Source organism: Arachis ipaensis, chromosome B6, assembly GCF_059453495.1.
Source record: "Arachis ipaensis isolate K30076 ecotype BB chromosome B6, ASM5945349v1, whole genome shotgun sequence".
NCBI classification, from domain to species: domain Eukaryota; kingdom Viridiplantae; phylum Streptophyta; class Magnoliopsida; order Fabales; family Fabaceae; genus Arachis; species Arachis ipaensis.
In genome coordinates, this window is record NC_142441.1 from 51,365,157 (window position 1) to 51,383,256 (window position 18,100).

The 18,100-nt window shown below is 41.4% G+C and overlaps 1 non-coding gene and 1 pseudogene across 1 annotated transcript; one reads left to right on the forward strand and one right to left on the reverse strand.

Moving 5' to 3' along the window:
- Positions 1–18,100, reverse strand: part of LOC148555543 (uncharacterized) — a 193,399-nt pseudogene that overhangs the window by 30,303 nt on the left and 144,996 nt on the right.
- LOC148555546 (small nucleolar RNA R71) lies at positions 7,803–7,909 on the forward strand. Its single transcript, XR_015887974.1, has one exon. It is a non-coding gene; the product is annotated as a small nucleolar RNA R71 (small nucleolar RNA).

Below are 18,100 nucleotides of genomic sequence, written 5' to 3' on the forward strand. Positions count from 1 at the left end.
CTCTATAATAGAGAAACTGGGAATCTATGGGGTGCAAGCAGCTAGAATCTCATTAGAGATGGCAGACAACTCAAGAAAACAGGCTTATGGACAAGTAGAGGATGTGCTAGTAAAGGTTGAGGGCCTTTACATCCCTACTGATTTCATAGTCCTGGATACTGGAAAGGAAGAGGATGAATCCATCATCCTAGGAAGACCTTTCCTGGCCACAGCAAGAGCTGTGATTGATGTTGACAGAGGTGAAATAGTCCTTCAATGGAATGAGGACTCCCTTGTGTTTAAAACTCAAGGATTTCCCTCTGCAACCATGGAGAGGAAGCAGAAAAAGCTTCTCTCAAGGCAGAGTCAACCAGAGCCCCCACAGTCAAACTCTAAGTTTGGTGTTGGGAGGCCACAACCAAACTCTAAGTTTGGTGTTGAACTCCCATATCCAAACTCTAAGTTTGGTGTTGGAGAGTCTCAACAAAGCTCTGCACATCTGTGAGGCTCCATGAGAGCCCACTGTCAAGCTATTGACATTAAAGAAGCGCATGTTGGGAGGCAACCCAATTTTTATTTATCTAACTATATTTTTCTTAGTTATATGTCTTTGTAAGTTCATGATCATGTGGAGTCACAAAATAAATATAAAAATTGAAAACGGAATCAAAAACAGCAGAAGAAAAATCACACCCTGGAGGAGCATCTGTCTGGCGTTCAGCGCCAGAACAGAGCATGGTGCTGGCGCTGAATGCCCAAAATGGGCAGCTTCTGGGCGCTGAACGCCAGAACAGGCATGGTTCTGGCGTTCAACGCCAGAAATGGCACACAAATGGGCGTTGAACGCCCAAAATGGCCACCAGCCTGGCGCTGAATGCCTAGAGTTGGGTTCAAAGGCATTTTTACATGCCTAATGGGTGCAGGGATGTAAATCCTTGAACACCTCAGGATCTGTGGACCCCACAGGATCCACTCAGGATCTGTGGACCCCACAGGATCCCCACCTACCTCCACTCACTTCTTCTCACCACTCTCTTTCACACAACCCCATAAACTCTCTTCCCCATCACCTCTTCACCACTCACATCCATCCACTCTTCCCTATAAACCTACCTCATAAACTCCACCTACCTTCAAAATTCAAAACCAATTTCCCACCCAAACCCACCCATATGGCCGAAACCACATCTCCCTCTCCCTCTCCATATTTCTTCTTCTTCTTCTTCTATTCTTTTGTTTATTGCTCGAGGGCGAGCAATATTCTAAGTTTGGTGTGGTAAAAGCATAGCTTTTTTTGTTTTTCCATTACCATTGATGGCATCTAAGACCGGAGGATCCTCTAGAAGAGGGAAAGGGAAGATAAAAGCTTCCACATCTGAGTCATGGGAGATGGAAAGGTTCATCTCCAAAGCCCATCAAGACCACTTCTATGATGTTGTGGCCAAGAAGAAGGTGATCCCTGAGGTCCCTTTCAAACTCAAAAGAAATGAGTATCCGGAGATCCGACATGAAATTCAAAGAAGAGGTTGGGAAGTTCTAACAAATCCCATCCAACAAGTCGGCATCCTAATGGTTCAAGAGTTCTATGCCAATGCATGGATCACCAAGAACCATGATCAAAGTAAGAACCCGGATCCAAAGAACTATGTTACAATGGTTCGGGGGAAATACTTAGATTTTAGTCCGGAAAATGTGAGGTTGGCGTTCAACTTGCCAAACATAGAAGAGAACGCACGCCCCTGCACAAGGAGAGTCAACTTTGATCAAAGGTTGGACCAAGTCCTTATGGACATATGTGTAGAAGGAGCTCAATGGAAGATTGACTCCAAAGGCAAGCCGGTTCAACTAAGAAGATTGGACCTCAAGCTTATAGCTAGAGGATGGTTGGAGTTCATTCAATGCTCAATCATTCCCACTAGCAACCGGTCTGAAGTTACTATAGACCGGGCCATCATGATCCATAGCATCATGATTGGAGAAGAGGTGGAAGTTCATGAGATTATACCTCAAGAACTCTACAAGGTGGCTGACAAGTCCTCCACTATGGCAAGGTTAGCCTTTCCTCACCTCATCTGCCACCTATGCAATTCGGCTGGAATTGACATAGAGGGAGATATCCTCATTAAAGAGGACAAGCCCATCACTAAGAAGAAGATGGAGCAAGCAAGAGAGCCCATTCATGGAGCTCAAGAGGCGTATGAAGCTCATCACCATGAGATTCCGGAAATGCCTCAAATGCACTTTCCTCCACAAAACTATTGGGAGCAAATCAACACCTCCCTAGGAGAATTGAGTTCCAATATGGGACAACTAAGGGTGGAACATCAAGAGCACTCCATCATGCTTCATGAAATAAGAGAAGATCAAAAAGCAATGAGGGAGGAGCAACAAAGACAAGGAAGAGACATAGAAGAGCTCAAGGACATCATTGGTTCCTCAAGAAGGAAACACCACCATCACTAAGGTGGATTCATTCCTTGTTCTTATTTCTTCTGTTTTTCATTTTCTATGTTATGTGCTATCTATGTTTGTGTCTTCATTACATGATCATTAGTAGTAGTAAATTTGTCTTAAAGTTATAAATGTTCTATGAATCCATCACCTCTCTTAAATGAAAAATGTTTTAATTCAAAAGAACAAGAAGTACATGAGTTTCGAACTTATCCTTGAACTTAGTTTAATTATATTGATGTGGTGACAATGCTTCTTGTTTTCTGAATGTATGCTTGAACAGTGCATATGTCTTTTGAAGTTGTTGTCTAAGAATGTTAAATATGTTGGCTCTTGAAAGAATGATGACTAGGAAACATGTTATTTGATAATCTAAAAAATCATAAAAATGATTCTTGAAGCAAGAAAAACCAGCAAAGAACAAAGCTTGCAGAAAAAAAAAAGAATAGGCGAAAAAAAAATAGAAAGAAAAAGCAAGCAGAAAAAGCCAAAAGCTCTTAAAACCAAAAGGCAAGAGCAAAAAGCCAGTAACCCTTAAAACCAAAAGGCAAGGGTAAATAAAGAGGATCCCAAGGCTTTGAGCATCAGTGGATAGGAGGGCCTAAAGGAATAAAATCCTGGTCTAAGAGGCTAAACCAAGCTGTCCCTAACCATGTGCTTGTGGCGTGTAGGTGTCAAGTGAAAACTTGAGACTGAGCAGTTAAAGTCAAGGTCCAAAGCAAAAAAAGAGTGTGCTTAAGAACCCTGGACACCTCTAATTGGGGACTTTAGCAAAGCTGAGTCACAATCTGAAAAGGTTCACCCAATTATGTGTCTGTGGCATTTATGTATCCGGTGGTAATACTGGAAAACAAAGTGCTTAGGGCCACGGCCAAGACTCATAAAGAAGCTGTGTTCAAGAATCATCATACTGAACTAGGAGAGTCAATAACACTATTCGAAATCTGAAGTTCCTATAGATGCCAATCATTCTAAACTTCAATGGATAGAGTGAGATGCCAAAACTATTCAAGAGGCAAAAAGCTATAAGTCCCGCTCATATGATTGAAGCTCTGTTTCATTGATAGTTTGGAATTTGTAGTATATTCTCTTCTTTTTATCCTATTTGATTTTCAGTTGCTTGGGGACAAGCAACAATTTAAGTTTGGTGTTGTGATGAGCAGATAATTTATATGCTTTTTGACATTATTTTTAGCATGTTTTTAGTAGGATCTAGTTACTTTTAGGGATGTTTTCATTAGTTTTTATGTTAAATTCATATTTCTGGACTTTACTATGAGTTTGTGTGTTTTTCTGTGATTTCAGGTATTTTCTGGCTGAAATTGAGGGACTTGAGCAGAAATCAGATTCAGAGGTTGAAGAAGGACTGCTGATGTTGTTGGATTCTGACCTCCCTGCACTCAAAGTGGATTATCTGGAGCTACAGAACTCGAAATGGCGCGCTTCCAATTGCGTTGGAAAGTAGACATCTAGGGCTTTCCCCCAATATATAATAGTCTATACTTTGGCCAAGAATAGATGACGTAAACTGGCGTTCAACGCCAGCTTTCTGCCCAAATCTGGCGTCCAGCGCCAGAAAAGGAGCCAAAACCAAAGTTGAACGCCCAAACTGGCACAAAAGCTGGCGTTCAACTCCAAGAAGGACCTCTACACGTGCAACACTCAAGCCCAGCCCAAGCACACACCAAGTGGGCCCCGGAAGTAGATTTATGCATCAATTACTTACTCATGTAAACCCTAGTGACTAGTTTACTATAAATAGGACCTTTTACTATTGTATTAGACATCTGGGAACGCATAGTTCTTAGACCATGGGGGCTGGCCTCTCGGCCATGCCTGGACCTTTCACTTATGTATTTTCAACGGTAGAGTTTCTACACTCCATGGATTAAGGTGTGGAGCTTTGCTGTTCCTCAAAGATTAATGCAAAGTACTACTGTTTTCCATTCAATTCATCTTATTTCGCTTCTAAGATATCCATTCGCACCCAAGAACGTGATGAAGGTGATGATTATGTGTGACGCTCATCATCCTTCTCCCTTATGAATGCGTGCCTGACAAACACTTCTGTTCTACATGAAATAAGCTAGAATGAATATCTCTTAGATCTCCTAACCGGAATCTTTGTGGCGTAAGCTAGAATGATGGCGGCATTCAAGAGAATCCGGAAGGTCTAAACCTTGTCTGTGGTATTCCGAGTAGGATTCAATGATTGAATGACTGTGACGAGCTCCTAACTCGCGATTGCAAGGCGTTAGTGACAGACGCAAAAGGATAGTAAATCCTATTCCAGCATGATCGAGAACCGACAGATGAATAGCCGTGCCGTGACAGGGTGCGTGAGCATATTATTCACTGAGAGGATAAGATGAAGCCATTGGCAAGGGTGATGCCTCCAGACGATTAGCCGTGCCGTGACAGGGCATTGGATCATTTTCCCGAGAGATGACCGAAAGTAGCCATTGACAGTGGTGATGTATCACATAAAGCCAGCCATGGAAAGGAGTAAGACTGATTGGATGAAGATAGCAGGAAAGCAGAGGTTCAGAGGAACAAAAAACATCTCCATTCGCTTATCTGAAATTCCTACCAATGATTTACATAAGTATCTCTATCCCTATTTTATTATATAATATTCGAAAACACCATTATCACTTTATATCCGCCTGACTGAGATTTGCAAGGTGACCATAACTTGCTTCATACCAACAATCTCCGTGGGATTCGACCCTTACTCACGTAAGGTATTACTTGGACGACCCAGTGCACTTGCTGGTTAGTTGTATCGAAGTTGTGAACCATGGTATTGGCACCATGTTCTTGGCGCCATTGCCAGGGAAAGAAAGAGCCATGAATTTTACATCATTAAAGTGTAATCACGATTACGCGTACCAAGTTGCTCACGTTGCCAGGGATTGTTCGAGCCTGGACATCACAATTTCGTGCACCAGTGGCACCATGGGGTGACACCAAACTTAGTTTGGAGCACTGTGATGAAAAGTTCTGTTCAAAGCTCCAAGACTAGCATGCTCTCAATTGCATTCATGCTTTCTTGGCACGCTTTGAACACCAAACTTGTTCTTCACTATATACTGCAATATAAGGATTTCACCAAGTGTTTGCCAAGTTTGGGTTGGAATTCATGAATATTGACTTATTCACTAGTAAAAGCTCATAAAACATGGGTTGCCTCCCATGAAGCGCTTTTTTAGCGTCACTAGCTTGACGTTTCTCCTTCATCAGGGAGGTTGATAATGCTTCAAGTCCTCCCCTCTTGCCTTGGACTTATATCCATTGGTTGTATCAATGATCTCTACATGTTCCAAGGAGAGAACTCTGTTGATAGTGAAGACCTTAGGTAACTGAGATGGTACAGTGGGGAGATTAGGGGGGATATCTGGGAAGTAAGCTGATATCACTTTATCTCATGGAGAGAAGTCTTCCGTAGGGATCTTCTTGTTCCTCCACCCCCTTGGTACCTTCTTCTTTGTCCCTTTTGATGTTGCCTTGCTCTTGGTAACTTCTTCTTCTAAGGGAATTTTGTTGTTGTCTTCACATGTCTCTGGTGGTTTAGGTTCCTCCAGCTTTTCCTTGAGTTGTGACAACTACTTATTTCCTTGTTCATCAACCAAGGGCTTTCCCAGATGGGCTGGTTGTGCTTCAGTGCTTGCTTCCTCTGTCAGCATCTTATTATGATCTTTGCTTGGTTCTTTGTTTTCTTGGTCTGCTTCTTGTGAGAGTTTAAAGACATTAAAGCTGAGTCATTCATTATGGATCCTCAATATTAGCTCCCCTCGCTCCACATCTATGAGTGCTCTGGCTGTAGCTAGGAATGGTCTTCCCAATATGATTGGGTGAGTGTGACTCTCTTCCATGTCCAAGATGATAAAGTCTGTGGGAAGAAAGTATTTCCCAACCTTTAACAACACATTTTCCACCACCCCTATTGCTTGTTTTTGAGTTTTGTCAGCCAGCTGATGACTACATCTGTGGGCAATATCTCATTGATCTGCAGCCTCTTCACCAGGGATAAGGGCATTAAGTTGATGCTTGCTCCCAAATCGCAGAGTGCTTTATCAAACATTGTTTCTCCTATGGCACAGGGGACATGAAAACTCCCTGGATCTTTTCTTTTCGTAGGCAACTGTGGTTGAATGAGGGCACTGCACTCCTTGTTCATCACTGTAGTTTGGTCTCCCTTGAGTGAGCTTTTCCTGGGAAGCAGCTCCTTCATATACTTGATGTATGCGGGAATTTGTTGAATAGTCTTGATGAATAGTATGTTGACATGCATAGATGCAAACAAATCTATAAACCTTGAGTATATTCTCTTCTCCACAGCACCATTGAGCAGTTGGAGAAAAGGTGCATAGAGTCTCAGCAGCTCCTGTTGTGAGATTTCTGGTTCTTGATGATCTTTTTCCTTTTTCTCTACTGAGGTATCTTCAGGTTGTTCTGACAGCTTGCTTGGCTTGTCCTTAGTCTTCTTATCACTTATAGTGACCATCTTGCAATCTTCCCATCTTACTTTCTTTGTTTCACCTCTCGGATTCTTCTCTGTGTCACTTGGGAATCCATCTGTGGGTTTGGGAATTTGCTTAGAGAGATACCCCACTTGAGATTCCAACCTCTTGATTGTGTCTCCCTGGTTCTTGAAACTGGCTCGCACTTCCTCCTTGAACACCTTGTTGTCTTGAATCTCCTTGCCTATGCCTTCAAGTAGATTCTCAATCCTTGAGAGTCTGTCATCAAATGATTGTAGATCATGATTAGAGGTGGAAGGATGAGGTAAGTTATTTCGGTTTTGATGTGGATGTGGAGAGGTGTTGTTATTGGGGTGTTGATATGGTCTAGATGTGAAATGTTGGTGGCTTGCATTGTTGGGATTTGGGCGTCTTTGATCAAGGCTTTTGTCTTGTTGATTTCCCCACCCAAAGTTTGGGTAATTCCTCCATCCAGGGTTGTAGGTCTTGGAGTATGGATCATGGTTCTGCCTAGGTGAATTCCCAATGTAGTTGGCTTGCTCCTGACTACCCTCTGCTTCTTCATTCACTCCTTCTTGGGTTGTTGATGAAGTGGCGATTGCTGCTACTTGGTTCCTCTCCATCTTCTTGGTGAGGTCAGCCAGCTGCTGGGTAATGAGCTTGTTTTGGGCCAGCAGAGCATCTACATTGTTTAGCTCCATTACTCCTCTTGTGTTCCCTCTTTCGGAAGCATAGAAGTAGTCATTCTCTGCTACAGTTTCAATGACATCTATGGCCTCCTCAATGGTCTTCTTCTTGTTCAAAGATCCTCCGGATGAATGGTCTACGGCCTTCTTTGACTCATAAGAGAGCCCTTCATAGAAAATGTGCAGCTGCACCCATTCATTGAACATATCTGGTGGGCACCTCCTTGTTAGGTCTTTAAACCTCTCCCATGCTTCATATAGAGTCTCACCATCTTGTTGCCTGAAAGTTTGGACCTCAGCTCTCAGCCTATTGATTCATTGAGGGGGGTAAAATCTTGCTAAGAATTTGTTCACCACATCTTCCCAAGTTGTCAAGCTCTCCTTTGGGAAAAACTCCAGCCACTTGGCTGCCTTATCCTTGAGTGAGAATGGAAATAAGAGCAGTCTATAGGCGTCAGGATGAACACCATTAGACTTCACTGTGTCACATATTCTCAGGAAGGTGGTTAGATGTTGATTGGGGTCTTCTTGGACACTTCCTCCGAACGAACAGTTGTTCTGCACAAGGGTGATGAGCTGTGGTTTTAGTTCAAAATTGTTGGCGTGGATGGTTGGCTTTTGAATGCTACTTCCACCATTTCCTGGGTTTGGATTGATGTAAGAGCCTAAAACTCTTCTATCCTCCCCAGCATGATTTGCTCGTCCTCTTCCGCCATGGTTGTGAGCTTCTTCTTCACGATGGTTTTCCATGTTTTCTTCCATGTTTGGTTCAAAGTATTCCTCAAAGTGTTCCTCCTCTTCTTCAGCACCAACTACACGTTTTTCTCTTGCCTCCCTCCTTAGTCTAAGGAAGGTTCTCTCAGGTTCAGAATCAAAGGAAGTTGAAGCCCCGCTTCTTCTCCCTGTCACACAACCAACAATTACAAGCAAAGAGAATAGGTGCAGAAATTATATCTGTCAGAATTACTGTTAGTGTGAGTGATGCAATATATCAAACAGTTAGTGGGTTAGTGAAATGAATGGTAAATAACAAAGAAAAAGTAGGGGGAAGAGAAAAAAATTAACTAAAATAGAAAGTAAAAGACTCAAACAGAAAATTAAATCAAACAAAAATAAAATGCTCAATCTAGTTATCCTCCAATTTAATCATTGTAGATGCACAATCAATCCCCGGCAATGGCGCCATAAACTTGATACACGGAAAACTTGTCTCATAACAAATTTCCTTCAGCAAGTGTACCGAATTTGTCGTCAAGTAAAAACTCACAATAGAGTGAGGTCGAATCCCACAGGGATTGGTTGATCAAGCAACTTTAATTAGAGGAATATTCTAGTTGAGCGAATCAGAATTTGAGTTGAGAATTGCAGAAAATTAAATGGCAGAAAAGTAAATAATAGAAAAGTAAATGCTAGAAATAAGAGCTGAATGTAGATGACAGAAAGTAAATTGCAGAATCTTAAAAGGGAATGGGGAAATTGCTCATAAAAGTAAATGACAAAAATTAAAGAGAATGGGTAAGATCAGAAATGGGGGGTTCATTGGGCTCAGGAGATGTTGCATTCTCCGGATCAATTTTATTTTCATCTCTTCCTCAATCAATGCACTCATTGATCTCCTTGGCAATCTTAAGTGATCAAATTACAATTTCTTGTAATTCAATCTCTCAAATCTTGATCAATAGCCAATTCCTTGGTCAATTGCTCATGAGAAAAGATGAAGTATGGTCACTGATTATACCACATGCATTTCCCAAATCAAGTGTTGAGAGGATTATAGTCACATATCCATCCAAACCTAATTTGGTCTAGAATGAGAAAGCATTTCTAGCATGATCTCTTCATTCCTCTTTCAAGGTTCAGAAGAGATCCAAGTTTGAATAGCTTCTTTTCCAAGATAACTACCCAATTGGATGAAGATCGAAAGCTTTCAAGTAAAATCAAGAGAAATGATAGAAGAAGAATAATGAAAACTAGTATTGATCCATCAAATTACAGCAGAGCTCCCTAACCCAATGAAAGGGGTTTAGTTGTTCAATGCTCTGAAAAATGAAAACAAAGATGGAGAATACATGATGAAACTAGAAGTGCAGAGAAAGTAAAATACAGAAAGTAGTTCTATGCCAAGAGGCTCCCTATAATTTCCAACTCCCCAATTTAATTCAAAGCTACTCCTATATATACTACTCTTCTGTTCTTCTAGTTGGCTCTTCAAGTCTTGGGTATAGGCCTTTGGATCTTGAGTTTGAAGCAGTTCTCTTCTTCATTGGGCTTGGCTTTACTTGCAGAGAGAAAGTGTGAAGTGGGCAGAGACTTTAGCTCAGGACGTTAGTGGTGTTAACGTTCAGTGAGAATATGGGTTCGAGAACGTTAGTGACAATCACCTTTTTCACTAACGTTCCTCACCAAAGTTAGAGCCACGTTAACTTCAACGTTAGTGGCACAAACGTTGCCACTAACGTTGCCTCTATGCCCTTCGCACACGTTACTGGGACTTAGCTTTCCCAGTAACATTGAGAAGTCTCCGCCTTCCTTATGTTAGAGTCCACGTTAACTTAGTTAACGTGGCTCTTTTAACGTAGGCTTGCCAACCTTCGAGAACGTTAGTGACACTTACCATTGTCACTAACATTCCAATGTGCCCCTATTTCTCACGTTAGAGTCCACGTTAACTAGGTTAACGTGGCTTCTAACGTGGCCATGCTAGCCATCTCCAACGTTAGTGACAAAGTTGAGTGTCACTAACGTTGGCTCATCATTCCCTTATCCACGTTAGCTTCCACGTTAACTAAGTTAACGTGGGAGTTAACGTGGCTCATAATGGCTTGTGTGGGCTCATTCCAACGTTAGTGACAATGTTGGGTGTCACTAACTTTGGCGATCACCTCCCTTCTTCACGTTAACTTCCATGTTAACTAAGTTAACGTGGGAGTTAACGTGGCTTATTGGGGCTTGTGTGGGTTCCTTCCAACGTTAGTGACAATGTTTGGTGTTACTAACGTTGTCGACCACCTTGTTTCTTCACGTTAGCTTCCACGTTAACTAGGTTAACGTGGGGGTTAACGTGGCTTATTGTGACTTGGCCAACGTTAGTGATAAAGTTGAATCTCACTAACGTTGGCTTCCCCTTTACTTCTCAACGTTAGAGGCCACGTTAACTAAGTTAACGTGGCAACTAACGTGGCCACTTATGAGCTTGGTCCAACGTTAGTGATAATGTTAAGTGTCACTAACGTTGGCTCCATTTCCTTTCTTCCACATTAGAGTTCACGTTAACTTAGTTAACGTGACTCTTAACATGGGCAATGATGGCTTCGAGAGCGTTATTGGCAATTACTTTTCTCATTAACTTTGCAAGTTACTCCCATTCCACGTTAGTGTTAACGTTAGTGTAACTAACGTAGCCACTAATGTGGTTCTTCTTTGCTTCCTTTGTCCTGAAATCAAGCAATAAAGTGCATCAAAGTTCTAGTCCAAGTCATGGGAAATGCAACATCCAATTTGTCCTTAAATTTATGCAAAATCCTTATGAAATCATGTAAAGTGCACAATGTATGCTTGAATCAAGATGTAAGTGAATATCTACCCAAAACTAGCTTGTTTCCTAAGAAAATGCATGAAACTACCCTAAAAACAGTAAAGAAAAGGTCAATGAAACTGGCTAAAATGCCCTGGCATCAGAGTAAGGGTCGATCCCACGGAGATTGTCGGCTTGAAGCAAGCTATGGTCACCTTGTAAATCTCAGTCAGGCGGATTCAAATGGTTATAGAGTTTTAATAATTAAAAGATAAATAAAACGTAAAATAAAGATAGAGATACTTATGTAATTCATTGGTGAGAATTTCAGATAAGCGTATGGAGGTTCTTTGTTCCTTCTGAATCTCTGCTTTCCTACTGTCTTCATCCAATCCTTCACACTCCTTTCTATGGCAAGCTTTATGCAGCGCATCACCGTTGTCAATGGCTACCTCCCTTCCTCTCAGTGAAAATGGTCCAAAATGCACTGTCACTGCACGGCTAATCATCTGTCGGTTCTCGATCATACTGGAATAGGATTCAGTAATCCTTTTGCGTCTATCACTACGCCCTGCACTCGCGAGTTTGAAGCTCGTCACAGCCATCCTTTCCCAGATCCTACTTGGAATACCACATACAAGGTTTAGACTTTCCAGATCTCAAGAATGGCCGCCAATAATTCTAGCCCATACCACAAAGACTCTGATCGTAGATCAGGAGGCTAAGAGATATGCATTCAAGCTTGTTTTCATGTAGAACGGAAGTGTTTGTCAGGCACGCGTTCATAAGTGAGAATGATGATGAGCGTCACATAATCATCACATTCATCATGTTTTTGTGTGCGAATGAATATCTTAGAGAAGAAACAGGCTTGAATTGAATAGAAAAACAATAGTACTTTGCATTAATTCATGAGGAATAGCAGAGCTCCACACCTTAATCTATGGTGTGTAGAAACTCTACCATTGAAAATACATAAGAACAAGGTCCAGGCATGGCCGAATGGCCAGCTCCCATAAAGGTCTAAGATAGCATAAAACTAATCAAAGATCAGCTCCAAAGATGATAGTAAAAAGTTCTATTTATACTAAACTAGTTACTAGGGTTACAAAAATGAGTAAATGATGCAGAAATCCACTTCCGGGCCCACTTGGTGTGTGCTTGGGCTGAGCATTAAAGCTTTCACATGCAGAGGTCTTTCTTGGAGTTAAACGCTAGTTTGTAACCTGTTTCTGGTGTTTAACTCTGCTTTGCAACCTATTTCTGGCGTTTAACTCCAGAATAGGGCAGAAGGCTGGTGTTGAATGCCAGTTTGCATCGTCTAAACTCGGGCAAAGTATGGACTATTACATATTTCTGGAAATCCCTGGATGTCTACTTTCCAACGCAATTGAGAGAGCGCCATTTGGACTTCTGTAGCTCCAGAAAATCCACTTTGAGTGCAGGGAGGTCAGAATCCAACAGCATCTGCAGTCCTTCTTCAAGCTCTGAATCTGATTTTTGCTCAAGTCCCTCAATTTCTGCCAGAAAATACCTGAAATCACAGAAAAACACACAAACTCATAGTAAAGTCCAGAAATGTGATTTTTATTTAAAAACTAATAAAAATATACTAAAAACTAACTAAATCATACTAAAAACTATGTAAAAACAATGCCAAAAAGCATATAAATTATTCGTTCATCAGTGTGTACCAACTATGAGGTCCTTTAAATAGTTGTATCGGCGCTCGTTACGGCGTTCCATTTTCTCCATCCACCGGTCTTGCCGGTCGAACCTCTCAAGGATCTGAAGGAACATCTGATAGATGGATGGTGCTTGTGGTGTAGATGATGGTGGAGTGGAGGAGGGAGGAGGATCCAGAGATGGACCTGCAGGCCGGCTCGCAGAGAGAACTGGCGGCCTGATGTACTTCCCATTCGGGACATACTGGTTGGCTCTAGGGATCATGACCTTCGTGTCACCTGCCCGAGAGGACACACCTGCTGTAGAGACTAAATCTGAAACCAAGGCCGGTGATAAACCACTATTTCATGATTTATCTTGTGCTCAATTGAGTGGTTTTTATCAACTCTTTACCCACTTATTCATACTATTTGCATGGTTTTACATTTGCCTTCCTAATTATGTGCTTTGATTGAAAATATGTTTCTTTGGACTTATATTTGCTAATATTAATCCTCTCTTATTACCATTAGATGCCTTAATATGTGTGTTAAGTGATTTCAGAGATTACAAGGCAGGAATGGCTCAGAGGATGGAAAGGAAGCATGCAAAAGTGGAAGGAATACAAGATGTTAGAGAAACTGCTAAGCTGTCCAGCCTGACCTCTTCGCACTCAAACGGCTATAACCTTAGCTACAAAGGTCCAAACAACGTGGTTTCAGTTGCGTTGGAAAGCTAACGTCTGGGGCTTCAATTTGATATATAATTTGCCATAGTTGCCCCAACGCCAGATGATGCGAACGCGTGAGTCACGCGGACGCGTGACCTGGCAGGAACGCAACCCGCGCGGACGCGTGGACGACGCCTCCGCGTCACTTTTCCACGACCTGTACGTACCAGAATACGTTGGGGGCGATTTCTGAGCTATTTTTGACCCAGTTTGCGGCCCAAAAAACACAGATTAGAGGCTATAAAGTGGGGGAATGCATCCATTCATAATCATGCTCTCATAATTCACTTCTCATGATTTAGATTTAGTTTTGAGAGAGGTTCTCTCCTCTCTCTTAGGATTAGGATTAGGATTTAGGATTTTTATTATATTTAAGCTATGATTTTTTAACCACAGGTTCAATGTTCCCTTAGATTATTTCCTACTTTTATTTATTTTATTTTATTACTCCATTTGTTATTCAAATCTCAATTGGGTTATGACTTTCATATTAGGATTTTCTTGATCAATATTACTTGAGGTATTTCAGTTTAATATTGCTTTCTTTTATTTACATTATTGTTATTCCCATCTGAAGACATTTTTATTCCAGTAAATTTACTTTTTCCCCTTTTGGTCTTGGTTAAGAAAGCAGTAACTCAGGAGTTATCTTATCTCAACATAATTGATAACTGTTATCTTTGCTAATTGAACTGAGCTTCAATAATCCCAACCTTTTCTTAGGAAATAAATAGGATTCGAAGATCAAACTAATTAGTCCATTGACTTTCCTTTACTTTAGTAAAGGTTGACTAAGTGGAATTAAGATTCAACTTTCATTGTTATTGATAAGAATAACTAAGTCTGGACTTCCAATTTCTCATACCTTGCCAAAAGTTTGCTTTGCAGTTATTTATTTATTTTAATTGCCATTTAATTTACCCGCCATTAAGTTACTTGTTCCTCATTCTTGAAACCCCAATTTACAATCTCCATAACCAATAATAAGAACATACTTCCCTGCAGTTCCTTGAGAAGACGATTCGAGGTTTAAATACTCGATTATCAATTTTAAGGGGTTTGTTACTTGTGACAACCAAAAAGTTTGTACGAAGGGATTTTTGTCGGTTTAGAGACTATATCTACAACGCGAATGTTTTTATGAAATTCTTTACTGGCAAAAATCCTAACGTCAAAATGGCGCCGTTGCCGGGGAACTGCTAACGTGTGCCTTATTATTTGTTATTGTAAATATTTTCCTTTTGCTTGTTTATTTATTTTTGTTTCTCCTTTTTATTTTTATTTGCTACCATGAATTCTCACCCCCCTCGCTTTGAGTTTGGGTCTAACTTTGTTGAAGGAAATAGAAGTTACAGCAGGAATATGCATCAAGGTCAGACCAATCAAGGATGGATGGAGCCAAGAGGATCTAATCTACCCTTCAGGCGACAACACCCTCCAAGATATCATGGACAACAACCATTCTACAATGCATACCCAGCTGAAAGATATGGTGGACAACCTTGTAACTACCAACAAGCCCCACCCCGTGCCTATAGACCATCCTCTCAACATAACCTCAAACCATCACACTCACAAGCTTCTCTTCACCATTCGCCACCGTATGATCCTTTCCTACCCTAGTTCCAATCCACTTACCCCCAAGCACCACCACTTCCCTATGTTTCATGTCTGAATCCATCACCCCGAGAATCAGAGGTTCGCCTCAAGGCAACAGTAAATAAACTTCAAACAACCATTCGATAACTGGAGCAAGCAGTAATTCAATTAGCTTCTAGACACGCGAACATTCAAGGACCAACCACAGCCCCATGTGGATAATCTAATGAAAAGCGTAGCATGAAGGAGACACTAGAAACTCCAGTGGACAAGACAGAGCATGAATTCGTACTAGAACAAGTAGAAGAAGCTGTCATTGTACAAGAAGAAGAGTTGGTTGAAGATCTAGGAGACGCTGAACCTCCATGGGAATCCAGAGTTGAGGAGAACTCCATCAAGGACATTACAGTTGATGCTAAGGAGGATATTGCACAATCCCCAAGGCAAGTCGTTTATGAAGAACTAGACGGAATAACCCAGGACACAAATTCCCTTGATGATGATAGTCACAAGTCAAGCTCTCTTAGTAATGAACTTGAATCCGCAAGTGAATTCTCTGAGATCGAAGAATCTTCCCCAAGTGAATACGAAGATGACGCGGAGGTAGATTTCTCTCAACCTCCAATCTATGACTCAAGTGATGAGGAAGACATAGAAGACATTGACCAGGACTCAGATGCATTTGAAGCACCTTACAAGGAAGTGAAGGAATTCACAGAAGAGCACAAGGGAGTAGAACTTACAGAACCACCAGAAACACCTTCCCCAAGGCCATTACCACCCAATACAAGCTTCAAGTGGGTACAATCCTTAACTTTTAACTTTACTTTTTCACTTGAATACGGTTTGCTTGAAACAGATGGCCAGCTTAGAGCTCTCTGCGGCTTTAAGAGTAAGAAGGAAATGGCTCGTGCTCAGAGCTGGCGTACAAGGTTCAATAAGGCTCTACGCTTCAACTCGAAGTGCACGGATTGGTATCATGCTCAATTGAATGGATCTCGGAAAACGTTTGGTCACTATGGTGAGAATCTACTTTCTAAACCGCCCGGATGGAAAAATATAGATCAAGACAGAGGCGGATTTAAAGACAAGGCTTGGGATCATGGATTCTATTCTGACATTCGTCAACCCGGGAGCCTAAGACTCTGTTTGAAGCTGCTCAGAAGCTTTACATGCCTAGTTTAGGACGCCGGAGGCTATTAGCATTCCAAGTATTGGTGGAGATTTCTAGATGAATTTAAACACAAGCCACCATAACAGGAAGCTCATCTAATGTCCAACTTAAGGACTTTAACTAAAAGTGCTAGGTGGGAGACAACCCACCATGGTATGATCGTTCCTTTTGCAATTTTAATTTTATTTAGTTTTGTTTGTTTCTGAATTTTATTTTTATTTTATTGAACCTGGAATCATGCATAGCATTCACATTAAGCATTGCATTCTGCATACTGCATTCTGCATTCTACAAAAAAAAAAAGCATGCACGCGACGCGGCAGCGTCGATGACGCGTCTGCGTCACCAGTGCAATGTGAAGAAAAAGATTGAACAGAGAGTCACGCGAAAGCGTGGCTGGAGGCGCGCCTTTAGCATCATTTGACCCCACGCGACCGCGTCGCTCACGCGACTGCGTCATGTGGGAACTTTGGCCTCCCACGCGACCGCGTCACCCACGTGGCCGCATGCCATGTAAATCGACGTAACAAGGGTGTATGGCAGTAAGTTGAGCTGGAGTTGGGCTGGACTCGTGCTGGAAGCCCAAGCCCTCCCACGCGAACGTGTGCCCCACGCGTCCGCGTCATATTGGAAATAAGGCCACTCATGCGATCGCATGCCCTACGCGACCGCGTCACCCAGATTTTTGGCAATATGCATTTAAACAGAGAGTTGTGCGAACGCGAGGCTGCACTCGCGCCAATCGCATAAATCAGGCCACGCGATCGCGTGACCCACGCGTCCGCATCACCTGACCTTATCGCGCACCACGCGACCGCGTCACTCACACGACCGCGTTACAAGCGGCGCACAGAATATCCAGATCAGCCAATTTTCTTATCTTTTCTTCTCCAATCCTAATTTCTTCTATCTTTTCTTCTTTCTTCTTTCTTTCTTACTCTTCTCATTCCTCTTATCTTTTATTTTATTTTATTTATTTGCATACTTTCATTCATTGCATTTTAATTTTGTGCATATTTTTATTCTCTTTTCTAAAATTCTTGGTGTTCAAATGTTATTATTCAACTGTTATATCTTTTCTGGTATTATCTTGGTGTTTAGAGACTTGTTTTATTCTGGTTCGATAATATTATTTAAATCAATGCCAATCTTTTATACCTGTATTACTTTTGCATTGACATGAATTTATACTTTCTCCCCCATTGTTGCATATTTTGCACCACTAGTATGCCATGTACTTCTATTGTTTTCTCACGTACATGTTGAAGCTTTCATGTAAATGAGACCCTTATCATTTGGCATTAACCCAACCATACTTCATTTATTTTCTTATCTCTATTATTGGGTTACCTTTCTTCCCTTCTTCTTTCAGGATGGCCACCCGGAAGGGAAGCGGAAGACGTTTACATGGGGAGACAGATAAGTCCATCTGCACAATCTTTGGAGAAAAGCATCAGTTGGAACAACCCGTCCACTTGCACATCTGAGCATGCACCGAGGACGGTGCAATCTTTAAGTGTGGGGAGGTCGATACCGATCTCCATGGGTTAGTTACTCTTCTATCTCAACACCAATGGTTTATTTTTCTTGTTAGTTGTTGCATTTGCATATTTAATTGCATATTTGTTTGATTTTATGCATCTAGTTACTACTTGGTTAAAGTAATAAAATTCTTTTAAGACCCTGTCTTTGAAAATTTTCACTAATTTAAATTGAAAAATTTTTTTTGTTAAAACTTGTTTGAAGTTGTATTTGGAACATGGTTTTTGAGCCAAAGAACACACAACCTGTGAGATTTTGAGCTTATTTACATGGTTA